At 34.6% G+C, this 13,130-nt stretch overlaps 1 protein-coding gene across 2 annotated transcripts in view; it reads left to right on the top strand.

Annotated features, from left to right (window-relative positions):
• Positions 1-3,237: 3,237 nt before the first annotated feature.
• LOC111085002 (LIM domain transcription factor LMO4.2-like) overlaps positions 3,238-13,130 on the top strand; it is a 110,368-nt gene continuing 100,475 nt past the window's right edge. Inside the window, exon 1 of one of the 2 annotated variants that reach the window (XM_022381885.1) lies at positions 3,238-3,506. The gene's annotated coding sequence lies outside the window, so the exon portion shown is untranslated. Of the gene's footprint in view, positions 3,507-8,962; positions 9,047-13,130 lie in introns of those variants that run through there. The other variant, XM_022381886.1, reaches the window with a different exon arrangement.

The raw sequence follows: 13,130 nt of genomic DNA, 5'->3' as shown, positions 1-13,130 counted from the left end.
AGTGCATAGTTGCTTCTAATTTTGAACTGATAGGCTAGAGGAAAGACAGTTAATCAACAGTACCACCGCCATTTAGATTGAAGTTCAACTAATGACTCCTAAGTGCAAAGCTTGCATTTTTGGTAACAAGTCAGGAACCTGAATCCTCAGATTCATAGTCCCGGCACCTAGCATATTAGATAAAAATAAGCAAAAAAATGATTTTAAAAACCACTTTTAAAATGTGTTTACTGCTTAGATCTACTAGTCACAGACCAAGCGCCATTCATATTGGCAACTATCTAATATTTAAGTAAATAAACTTACTGAAAGTTTAACTGTAATGTTGTTGGTAAAAGAGTAGCCCAAGAGTTGGCGGTGGGTGGTGATGACTAGCTGCCTTCCCTCTAGTCTTACACTGCTAAATTAGGGACGGCTAGCGCAGATAGCCCTCGTGTAGCTTTGCGCGAAATTCCAAAACAAACAAACAAACTGTAATGTTAACTAGCAAAAAAAAAAAACTTACTGAAACTTTAACCGTAATGTTAACTAGCAAAAAATAAAAAACTTACTGAAACTTTAACTGTATTATTAACCAGCAAAAAACACTTACTGAAACTTTAACTCTAATGTTAACTGGCAAAAGAAAAAAACAGTAAAAAAGTCTAATCTGTTTTATTAACACTTTTCTAGTACATTTATAGAATAAACTAACCACTTAGTTTAAAACGTTACAAAAAATAAAATCGTTAGATGGAGGTTGCCCAACACTACTCTACACTAATTGGCCACTTTTTTTTTATTGGGACCCACTAACCTAGAACTGGGTTAGGCCATTTTTCAGCGCGATAATATCACGAATTCATCGTGACTTAGAAATCACAGATGCCGGAAAATGTATTCTTCGTTAAATGGTCCATTTGTCCAGAAGTATGGACTGTAATTGATTCGCAGGTGTTGGCAGAGGATTAAGGTGATGAATGTGACGTTTATGTTCACCCCAAAAGATATTCCCTGTGATTGGGCTCCAGTGATTGTGCTGTCTATAGAATATTTCTGAAGTCATTGTTATGTTCTGTAAACCTATTACAGACGATACGAGTTTGGTGGAATCTTGTATTTTTTTGGTGAGGAGACCTTGTCTAACAGGGTATAAATGCAGTATTATGGGATGGAAATGGCCGCAAACAAACGAACGTCCATGTACACTTTAAATGTTGTGGGATAAAAAAAAAGCCTAGTCTTTGTTAAAAAAAAAAGTCTCCTGGTGAGCCAGAGGTAGATTTACAGAATTAAATCGCCAAAATCCGGAGTTCAATTTCCCGCGGTGGACATATTGCAGCTAGCCCATTAAGTAGCTGTGCGCTAAAACGATGACAATAACTTGTATGCCTGGTATGAATTTTTCGATATTTTTACATCTATCGTCAATATAAAACAGGGTGAAATGCAATGCATCAAGCCAGATTACTCACTTCAAATTATTCAGTGACTACAGCTTGTGCTCAAAGCACCATTGGTACCATTATTCCCTGTTTGTTCTTAAGATTAGTGGTTTTCAACTAAAAAAATCTTCGCTAGATGCAGTTGAAAATGCCGTCCTCTTCTTTAAATGCTTATCCAGTTGTTTTTTTGTTAACAAGCAACTGATTTCGCTAGTGGTAACTATTGTTGGTAAGCTCTTTTGTCAGACATCTTTGATCAGTCGGTCAAGATCAGTTTTGATAACAATGCTGTTGCTAACCAGGGACTGAATAGCATTTACCTTTGAAAATTGAGAAACCATTGATCTTACCAATTGTCTTACAAACTAGCCATAATATGACTAGTTTTTATACGGTTAGTTCTTATCCGCATTTATACGGTTCAGTCACCAAGATACATAAAAAGATTCGTTTATTTTGCATACAAATAAGTTTTTTCTTCAAAATGTATATGTGGATTTAAATAAAGTGGTCAGTCAAGATTTTACAAGTAAAAGAGAGTCAAGACACTTTCATATTTTTATTATAATTTCATCTTTATGAAAAGTATTCACCTACCACCAAATTAATAAATTAAGGAGAGCGATCTATAAACTGTTTTTTTTCTCCAAAGGGTTGCATTAATATAAGCTTATACTATCACTAAAATAAACTATTTAACAAAACTGAAAACAAAACTAATCAAGGAGCGTAAAACCTTTAAACTCTTCTACGATTTCTAAAGGAGAGTCAAATTTTTTCAGAAACAAAATGCACTTAAACAATGGAAATTTACTAACTTTCATAAAAATACGCATGTATAAGCGTTGTGTATAAGCATGTATAAGCTTCTGTTTAAGATTACACCAGCACTGGCGTTTTTATCTCTATATATAAAGCACAATAAAATCTGTGTCTATCTGTTTGTCCGTTTTCTAACTACTCCTAGGTCGCTGAGTCAATCTCAACCAAACTTGGCCGCCACTATTGCAATAATACGTTTTTACTCCAACAGCCACCATAAGGCTGATATGAAGAGCCGTTTCTTGAGTTATACCCATTTCCCACATTGACCCGTGACCTTTCAACTTCGGCCCGTAACATACTTTCGGCCAACGACCGTCAATTAATTAATCACGTGAAACACTGTGGAAGGGCGTTAAGAGTTGGGTGTTGAAAGCGGGTAACATAAAGCACCCCTACCGCCATTACTTTGGCCGCTATTTCTTAATACAAAGTCACCCTGACCATTGAAGAGTGTACACCATATTTTAAGTATATACATATTGAGTTCTTAAACTTTATACAAAACTTTTGGTGAAGTGATAATGAATACTGTAATAATATGTTATGTTATAAATAAATTGTGTGAAATTAAGGAGTTTTGTGTTATTTATCATAGCATCCGCTCCACATTTTTAAAGTTCATAACCAGGACAAAAGACGGGTGCATCAACTTGTATAATATAATTGCATAGTTTTTTTCTAATTTGTTTACTAAGCCTAAACGTTTTCCCGATGTTCTGTATTTACTGTCGCAAAACTGTACATGAAGTTTGTAATTTTGTGTACAATGTATGAATGTCTCTTATGTTTAATATGTTTAGTAAGAGATATTCAAACATTGTATTCAGTGACGAACTCGAAGAAAAAAGGTTTAAATTTCCACGATATATATCATATTATGTGTACTAGATGGCAGCACCAAATGAGCAATGCAAGGTACAGTTTACGATCGACAACAAATTGGTTTCTTCTACGCGCGCGCCTCCAGACAAGAGCGTTACACTAACAGGCAGCACTATGTAAGGACTGTGTTTGTCTAAAGCACCTCATTGCCGTATGCACCTACCTATTGATAAAACGTTCTTCCTATTTATACAAGGGTTTAGCCATCAGTCTACAACTAAGAAATCTACTTAGACAAGCAGTGCTGCCACCATCGGTAGTTTGATGATTGTTTAGTGAGCTTACAAATGCTTGATATTACAAATACAGTAACGTAGTTGGACCATAGGGCTGCTTCCTGGGCTGGGCCAGTTCTTTGTCCGACAACTGACAAGGGTAAGTGTACATTGTCGGATCTTCACTTACGTTAATACTGAAATATAAGCCTTTTTTACCACATTTGGACCTAATGCATTCTAATGTACGTTTAATGTTTCTTTGGTTGCATTTATTTGTCGAGCTACTTTATATTATTATTATTATCTGTCATATTTTCGACTGTAGCCGAACATGATAGCTCTTGGCTGTTAGTGTTATGGCGGCATGATGATCTTGATAAGGAAATATCTGTACCACGTGGTATACTCTAAATCTATACCACACTACTAATAGTGGTATATTTTATATATCTGTAACACATGTTGGTTATGGTATTCTCTATTACCCACACTACTAACCATGCTGTGCTCTGTATCTGTGCCACACGACTAATCATGGTATACTCTATATCTGTACCACATGTTGGTCATGGTATACTTTATTGCCCACATTACTCATCATGGTATACTCTATATCTGTACGACACTAGTAATCATGGTATACTCTATATTTGTACCACACGACTTATCATATTATATTCTTTCTCATTCATGACCAAGCATAAAGTTAAACATTTTCATCACTAATAAGTGATCAAGCCTGGAGATGTTTGTCATACAGTCTTGGCCAAAATGTTTCAATATTTTGTAACAACTAAAATCATTATTATTAAGATGGAATACAAATACATTTAACGCTGTCAAACTGAGAAATGTGTGTTATATTTAACATCTATATATGTAATTTGTATAATGAGATAGGTTCTATGGACATCATGAACGATATATTAGAACAGCAAATAATTTTACCAAACACCTGTAGAAAAGTGTATAATTCAGCATTTCACCTGTCACCACAAAACCTTACCGAAACATCTATAACGACAAAATATAGCATCAAATTATTATAAGTAACGTCAGTTCGTATTAAACATTCAGTATTTGGTTGGTCCTCCTCACACTCTAATAACCTCTGTAAGGCGACGTGGCATGCTGTCGATGAAGTTATTGGTGTAATACACCGTGATTTCTTCCCAACTTGTCACTAGAATGCGCTGCAACTCAGCCACAGTAGCTGGTTTAGGGTCGTGGTTAGCAATTTTCCAGCTCAGTTCTACCCAGCAGTTCTCAATGGGATTAAAATCTGGAGAATTTACTGGCCATGGCAATCTTGTAACGTCCCCCTGGTCGAGATAATACTGTACAATACGCGTACTATGGGCAGTGGCATTGTCATCCTGGAGCACGAAGTTATTGCCAAACCTTGCCCAAGCATCTGGCATAAAATTATCTCCATGTGATACCTGTAGGAGGCGCCATTGGTTTCCCTAGAGAGTATGAAGAGCAGTTTTCCATCATAATAAATAGCTGCCCAAACATGCACTGCACCACCTTCTGTGTGTGTTCTCTGTGGGAAAGACAGTCTTCCCTCATCTATTCTCCAGAAAAACGACGAACACGAATCCTTCCATCAGCTTTAACAAGCCGAAAATAGGATTCATCTGCAAAGATGACATGTCATTAGTGTCCTAACTGTAAGTTGGCATAGTGTCTTGTTCAAGTAACTCGGTGACAGCATGGAATTCTGGTTAATATCGGTTTGAAGATAACCCTTTATGAAAAATAACTTAGTTTGGCCAGTCTCCCATTTACTGGATACACTGGAATGAATATGTTCACGCCATTCCTGTCATAAGGTGTTGCAAGACATCCTTCGACCTTGACATGTTAACATAATAAAAACACGGTCATCTCGGGGCAATAGTTTTCGGCGTCTATTAGTAGACTTTCCTGGAAAAATGTTTTCTGTACTCCGATGACGTTTCGGGATTCTGGATACAGTACACTGGGAATCCCTACTGCTTTGGCACAATGTCGGTTTACTTCGTAACATTTCTGGACAGTCGATCAATTTGACGCCCTATAATTTCTAGCACGTGACGAAGCATGACTCTACACCAAGTACAGAGAAGTTGTCTGAACAAAGCGTTGATCTGTTTCGAAAAAAGATTATACCAAAAGCACACCCTTTTACTGCATGGGCATTTACTCAGAAACTACTCCATGCACATAGAGAATAACATCAATATACAACAGTATACAAACATTTTAGCCAAAACTGTATAACAAGTCCATACTCGTTATGGTATATTATAATACTATTAATAGTGAAATGGAGGGGGAGGGGCTCATATGCAGTTCATGTCTTCTTCACAGCTTTCTCACCATCACTCTGAAGAAATGCGAGTTTCAGTGTAGTCTTTCTAATTTGAAATCTTGATAAACTAATTGTTTTCTTTGAATTGGTTTGGCCCGAGGTATATCAACGGGTTTTTGTACATTCAGTCAACCTCAGCATTGCTTTTTTTTTCAATCACCTGTCCGTTAGTCTGCTAGTTGATTAATTATGTTATTGTCTGTGTGAAAATGGCAGTTCCGAATCTGAAATATAAATATATACCCAATTATATGTAAAAAACATCGTTACGTCATACTGTTTCACACTTAAAAAAAAAAGTCGCCATGCTTAGTTTGTTGTTAGTGGCTAGCCAAATTTAGGTTTTATAGGTTCACGATGTTTCAAAATTGTATTTATTAGATAAATGTAAATATCAATCTCTCTAGAAAAGTATCTTTTGTGAAATGTTCAGATCTAATTTATCCTTATTGTATTCGGTTTCTATTCAAAGTGGTTTTGATATTAAAGTTCAAACGGAGTCGTTGTGTTTTTTATTAGCATGTCGTTACAACTCATTGCCAGATTTGTTGCTTGTATAGTTACTACAATTTTATCTATGACTAAAAAACAATGAGTTCTTGATTTAATTTTTAGTATACTTGAATCACACAGAAACAGAAGGCTAAAATTATATTTGTTGATAAATAAAACTAGAGGTTATCTTAATAGCTATTTTCAATATTAATACATATACGTGTTCTGGTATATTCGTGTGTCGTAATATTATATAGGTGAAAATTCCCTTTGATCTTTTTATATTACTACACTAAAACACCCCTTGAAGTTTGTACATAATTACACTGGAAGTTCTTGCTGTTAACAGATTAATTTCGAGGCTAACTTTAGCCACATATGGCATGTTAACCTTAAGACTTGTTCCTGGAGTAATTTCCTATTTGAGGTTACATATTTGTTCATTTTATTGTTGGTTTGCTTCTACGTTAAGCCTTTAGCAGTGAACTTTGTATTCCGCGAGAAAATATAGTTTTCCGCGAAAATTATGTTTAGTTTTTGTTCGTTTATTAATGATATCAAACTGTAAAGGTAAAATATATTACTTGAGAGGGTGTCGTAGATTTCTTGTTCAGTAGTTAGATTTCGACCAGTAAAATAAGATATACTCTTTAAGTTACCTTTTGGTTTTAGCCAAATTTTGATAACTGATTGTCTTAACAAACGTTTTTGAATATCAAAATCAATTTTTCCCATATTCAGTAATCTTAAATTTTAAGAATGAAAAGAGCGTCCTTTTTTATAATTACACCCTTTTCTGTTTTCTTAGCAATCTAGCTGCAAAATTACACTTATTTTCAATAACGTCATTATACGTCCAATTGGTTTGGAGTGATAACAATAAATTGTTTAATGCAGGCATATACTCTTCTGTGCTGTTACCTATTTTGATAGCTTGAAAACTAAAAAATATCACATGGTTTCTCTAAATTAGACGAACATTAATGGTGCTACAGTGTTGTAAATCTCTTACGTGAAAGTGCAAAGTAAACATGCCTCCCAACGGTTTATTAAAAATTATCGATAGCTCGATAAATTGTAAATTCTCATTAATAACAGCAACAACAAATTATTTCATAAAAATGAAAGCAACAGAATCAAATTTATATTAAGAGGTTTCGTCATTAATTCATTATTATGTGAAAAATATATCTTACATATCTAGATATTTATAAAGGAGCATTCTTATAAGGAATAATATCTAATTATGTCGCCTCCCTCCCAGTGGCTCAGCAGTAAGTCTGAAGGCTTATAACACTAAATACCCGATTTTGATATATGTGGTGGGCACAGTACAGATAGCCCATTGTGTAACTTTGTGCTAAACAACAACTAAAAAACATTAATTATGTAAAGTTTTTTACATTGACGTATAAAAGTAATTTGATACGTTTTATTAAAGTCGAGAAAAAATAAATAAAGCCATTCTTTCAATTGCAGTGCTAACTTACATATTGTTTAGTAACTAAAAAGCTAAAGTCAGTAGCACATTCGTTATTTTGTAAAGTAACCGCAATATTCGTTTTGCCAGTAAAAAAAATTAATGTTCTTTTTAACATCCAAGGTATTTTTCTGGTGTTTCTGAGACTTGTTTATGTTAACGTAAAGAGAGGAAACAAGCAATATTATGATATCTTTGTCGGTGTACTTATCAATTTCTTTTGTGTTCTATTCTTAAAGAGTTGATTCATTATTATTGATCCGGTCAATAATCCAGTCTCAAGAAAGTGAAGGATGACTTGTTGGTTGTATTCTATCAGCAAAACTAATCATAATATATAAAGTTCATGTTCTGGGTTGATAAATTGTGTATGAACGAGGCTAATAGTAATTTCTTAGTAAACTGATAGGCATGTCATTACTACAGTTAACTGAGGCTCAAGTCAAATGAAGTGAGCGAACGGTGTTATTGGGAATCACTTTGAAAAGGGACACATTATTTTCCTTGCTTCGGTGTATGTAGAAACAACTGTGGTTTAATTTAAGAAAACGTCACGTCGTATCTGGGATAGTTCTATTGCATGTAACTGTCACTCATCTTTAACATAAGTTAATTAAGAGTAAATAAACATCTTGTAATTAAGGTCAACTTGCTCGTTATTCCATGTATTAACTGGGTATTCACAACGGCGTTACTATGACGTTGTGATGTTTTTATTTTATCTTTATAGCATCAAGAGACTTGACAGCACAGGAATCAACCTAGCTGTAACGCTCAAAAACTCGAAAGACGCCAAAATCCTAAATCTTTCGAATATATTTGTTAAAATAATTTTTAAAGCCACAAATATTACGTAACGAATCTGTTACCGAACAAACACTGGTTGTGGGATGTATTTAAGATGCGAATCCTATTTACAGTTAATCTCTCACGTTCGTTGGAACGCGTTCTTTGAAACTTTTGCGTTATTTTTAACGTAGCCTTCGTAACACTTAACCTCAAGGTTACAGTTAGCCTACTGAATGCGAAAATCATTCATCACAACCAGCTATTTTATCTAATAAATTATCTACAAACTGTGACGACATAAATGGTAAGTTGTGTTTTGATAGGATGGAACTTTAGTTACCCATGAAAACAGACCATTTTAAGAAAAGAAAGCCAGTAAACTGCTTGAAACAAATTATATTTGTCTGTCATGTGACGTTTATCTTCAAGGTGACGTGGTTCCATCCTAATGACTTGTGTATCAGTTTGCGTTATTAAGGTCGACGAGACTAGCACGCGGGTAGGTTTGATTCCCTAAGTTCAGATTGTATCTCCTCAGTCTAATGACCTTGAATGAGCTAGATGAAAAAGCACAGTAGTAAGTTAAATGAATATATATATATATAATATTATTCCACCAATGAAATGTATAGAATGACTGTGAAAAGAAAGATAAATGTATGAGCTTAATTCTCTTTGTTTGAACATAAAGATATCTTTGAAGAATGGCCGGTAATGTTAATAAACGTAGTCGCTATTCTTTGGAATGTTTTAAGGCTTAAGTTTATAACTTATTTGGCTAAAAAACGCCAGTGATTGTACTGTTTCTGAACGTGTTTGATGAGGTACTTGTTATTTCAAATACTTCATGGCGCTTAGTTTGTTTTTGTTTGTTTTTTGAATTTCGCACAAAGCTACACGAGGGCTATCTGCACTAGCCGTCCCTAATTTAGCAGTGTAAGACTAGAGGGAAGGCAGCTACTCATCACCACCCACCGCCAACTCTCGGGCTACTATTTTACCAACGAATAGTGGGATTGACCGTCACATTATAACGCCCCCACGGCTGAGAGGATGACCATGTTTGGTGGGACGGTGGATTCATGGCGATTAGATTTACTTACATAATCTTATGGTAGATCATATTCGTATGTACCACATGCAGTGGTAGCTACTTTTCGTCAGAATTGAAAGTTTTAAACTGAGTTAGGTAATGGCGCTGAAAAGTAGGAAGACATTGCTCACCTTTCTCAAGAATATAAACGTTTTCGCAGTTTTTCTTCATTACAAATGTTAAGTGCGCAGAATCTGTACAGTTTGTTCGTTTTAGCGCAAAGCCACATTGGGCTATATCAGCTGTGTTCACTGCGGGCAATCAAACCCCGGATTTTAGCACTGTAAATCAGTAAGCTTATCGCTGATCCACTGGGGGGGGGGGAGAATTTGTCCAGAGTTCGGCTTGTTCAAAACAAATACTTAGTTACAAAATAACCAGAAATAGGAATAACATTCCCTAATAAAATTCAGGTTTTATCGAATGAAAGAGCTCTCTTAAAAAGAGACTTAAGAATCAAAAGCTTTAGACCTTTTAATGTGAAAGCTTTTTTTTTTAATCAGTAGTAATGGTAAACTATCATAATATTCTAAGCATTAAAATTCAATTTTTTTTTAAAGTCACAGACTTAATATAATAGCGTATGACGTCATATATAAATCTATACTTTTTGTGGAGTAAAACTAATACGACTGGTAGATTTTACGACCTCTTTAAATATATAAGCTTTAAAAAGTGAAGTTATATGGTATGTCTATTACCTGAAGCTATTAGTTACCTGTTATCTCTTAAAGTAATATTACCTTATACAGAATGAAGGATTGTTTATTTTGTGTGTGTGTGTGTGTGTGTCTTGAGTTTATTTTAAGCCTTCTAGTTTAAATATATTGTGTAATATGTTTTTGTATTTTTGTAACTGTAATTTTCTCTGCTGGTTGGACAGCGTTTAGGAAATAGGCAGGATTTACCACTTAATTTGTACGTATTTCTTATCATGTGTATCGCTAATAGCCATTGATTCCAATTTCTGAAGGAGAAACGACACATGGAGACTATTATTTGCTTTGACCGGAATCAGAAGGTCAGGAGAACAAATATCAAAACGAACATCTCTTACTCATTAGATTACAGTTTTCTCTTAATAGAGGCCGGTGAAGTAAACACCAACAAAATATTTGGAGCTTTTGCCTTCTACAAATTAAAATTCTGTCTAAGTATCGGCAAAAAAATCAGGAGAGTTAGGAAGTCTGAAAGTGGCGGTGAGGCTTCACTTTGCAAGTTTAATGATACTTTAAACACTAACAATATTGTTGTTACTTTGTTCTATCGTTGACGGGCTATCTTAAATTATCTGATGTAAATAATTAAATGTCCAGTACACCTAACAACAACAACAACAAATTAACCGATTTCCTTTTTTCTCAAGCTCAAACACCATGGTAACTTGTAAGCTACGTTTACAGCCACTCTAAATGTCTACACATACGTAAAAATAAACTTACTTGTACAATTTCACGGCTAATACATCCAGTAACCGAAAGCAAAACACTAATTGATTCACCGCTAGCTGAAACAAAAACATTCTCTTACTGATTCACTCGGCTGACTAGAAAGAACTGATGCTTCACTGGATCTCATATTTATAATCTACTCTTCAAATTTGCAATAAAATCTGACATCAAAAGTTTTAGAACTTGCTATGCCTCCGTTATTATACTTTTCGATCAGAACAACGTGCGCCCTCTAGCTAACATCTAAATTACAATATATAAAAAAAAAAGCTTATGACAATATATAGGAAATGTAAACAAAGAGATTTGAAGGAACATATATGACATGAATAAAATATTTATCAAATGCTTTGCATATGTTATAATTCTTGCCACAATATCGAAAAACCAGCAAATTCGGACAGATGTTCATAGTTATATACCAGCAATACGGTGTAGGTGTTTCTACACCATGCCCACACTTGCTACACATACCCTTGTTATATTTGTTTGCTTTATTACCCTGTGAATTCGAAACAGTGTTATAAATAGCTTATTTTTAGCACTATTTCATAACTTGTAATCTATTCATAACTGTGATAATGCAATCGTGAACAGTCGCTCGAAATAGAAAATGATAATTTTCTTGATAAAATATTTTTCATCTGTTTATGGGTCTTGGGTAAAGTGTTATAGGGAGAATATGCATTATGTTTATCATCTTTAATTTGCGCTTCCATCATACAGCATAATAACATTGAGCGAGAGTAACGTGTCTGTCTGTAAAGTTGTTCTATACTATTGTGTTGGTAGACCCCCAGTAGCACAGCGGTATGTTTGCGGACTTACAACGCTAGAATCCGGGTTTCGATACCCGTGGTGGGCAGAGCACAGATAGCCCTTTGTGTAGCTTTGTGCTTAATTTCAAACAAACAAACTATTGTGTTGGTCTTACCCCCTCCCCCACCATACACACATACACACTTGTGTTGGTTAGTTTGGGAGATAAGGTATCAGAACTTGATTAAATATAATTGAGTAATAAATTACTCCTCTTTACCAGTGGATTGGCGATAAGTTTACGGACTTATAACGCTTAAATCCGGTATTCGATCCACCCACCCGCGAAATAGCCCAGTTGCTCTAAAAAAATAAACACATTTGTTCCTTGTAACTTGGGTATAAACAAACAGCTAACTGGAAGTAACTGTTTATAAATTGTTTTATTTGTTAAGATTATATTCTGATGTGTTTATTTTACAGCTGTAAGGATGCAAGTTTCTGGATAACTTGATTTTCACAAATTACTAAGGTTGTTAAATTAATTTAGTCTGTATTTTTGCATCTAAATATACATTCGTTGTGTTGCGCTTTTAAATTGTCTGTTCAATTTTAAGCTTTTTTCTTGTTGTTGTTGTTGTTTTTGCAAAACATCGTTCAAGATGGTTTGGAGCGTTTTTAGAAATGCTCTTAAAGAATCAATCTCAGGTTGCTAGAGCCTCAAAAATATGCGTAACAAAATATTAAATGAAAGTTCATGAGCTATAAGTTTAGCTTTACTAAGCTTTGGTAAGTCATACGTTTCACGTGTAAACACACATATATAATTTTTTGATCATTACTGGGTTTATATTTTGTAGCATTTCAAATGAGTTACTGATGGTTTTCGTCTCTCTGTGATAATGTTTTACGCTTCTCTGTCTCTGTGTTTTTATTCCTTTCGTTCAGAATCGAGGTGCATGTATCACATAAGTGTTAAGTGTTTTATCAGTTACATGTTAGCTAATGAAAGTAGAGGATGATTTTAATTTTCTTTTCATGGTTTCTGGTAGGCGTTAGGTTGTGTCGTAACTGTGCAAATTAAGGGTGTAATTTAACAGTTAATTCATTACTTCAACGTAGTACTTACTTATGAACGTAGTAATCCGAAACAAGCAGATTTTTGAATATGTTCTCTAATGTAAAGCGCCCTCCCATGGTGCATAGCATCTCCTCTGCTGACCTGACAACGTGTCATTTGCTTTCTCATCTAGGTTATTTACCCTTTTTTATTACTACCTGGTTGTACGACACTTGTACATTCATCTATGTAATTTCAATTTGCTTGTGATATTTACAACATGATTTACTGTACTCCT

The sequence above is a fragment of the Limulus polyphemus genome, unplaced genomic scaffold (genome assembly GCF_000517525.1).
Source record: "Limulus polyphemus unplaced genomic scaffold, Limulus_polyphemus-2.1.2 Scaffold198, whole genome shotgun sequence".
In the NCBI taxonomy this organism is placed as follows: domain Eukaryota; kingdom Metazoa; phylum Arthropoda; class Merostomata; order Xiphosura; family Limulidae; genus Limulus; species Limulus polyphemus.
This window is presented reverse-complemented; position numbering and strand designations above follow the sequence as displayed.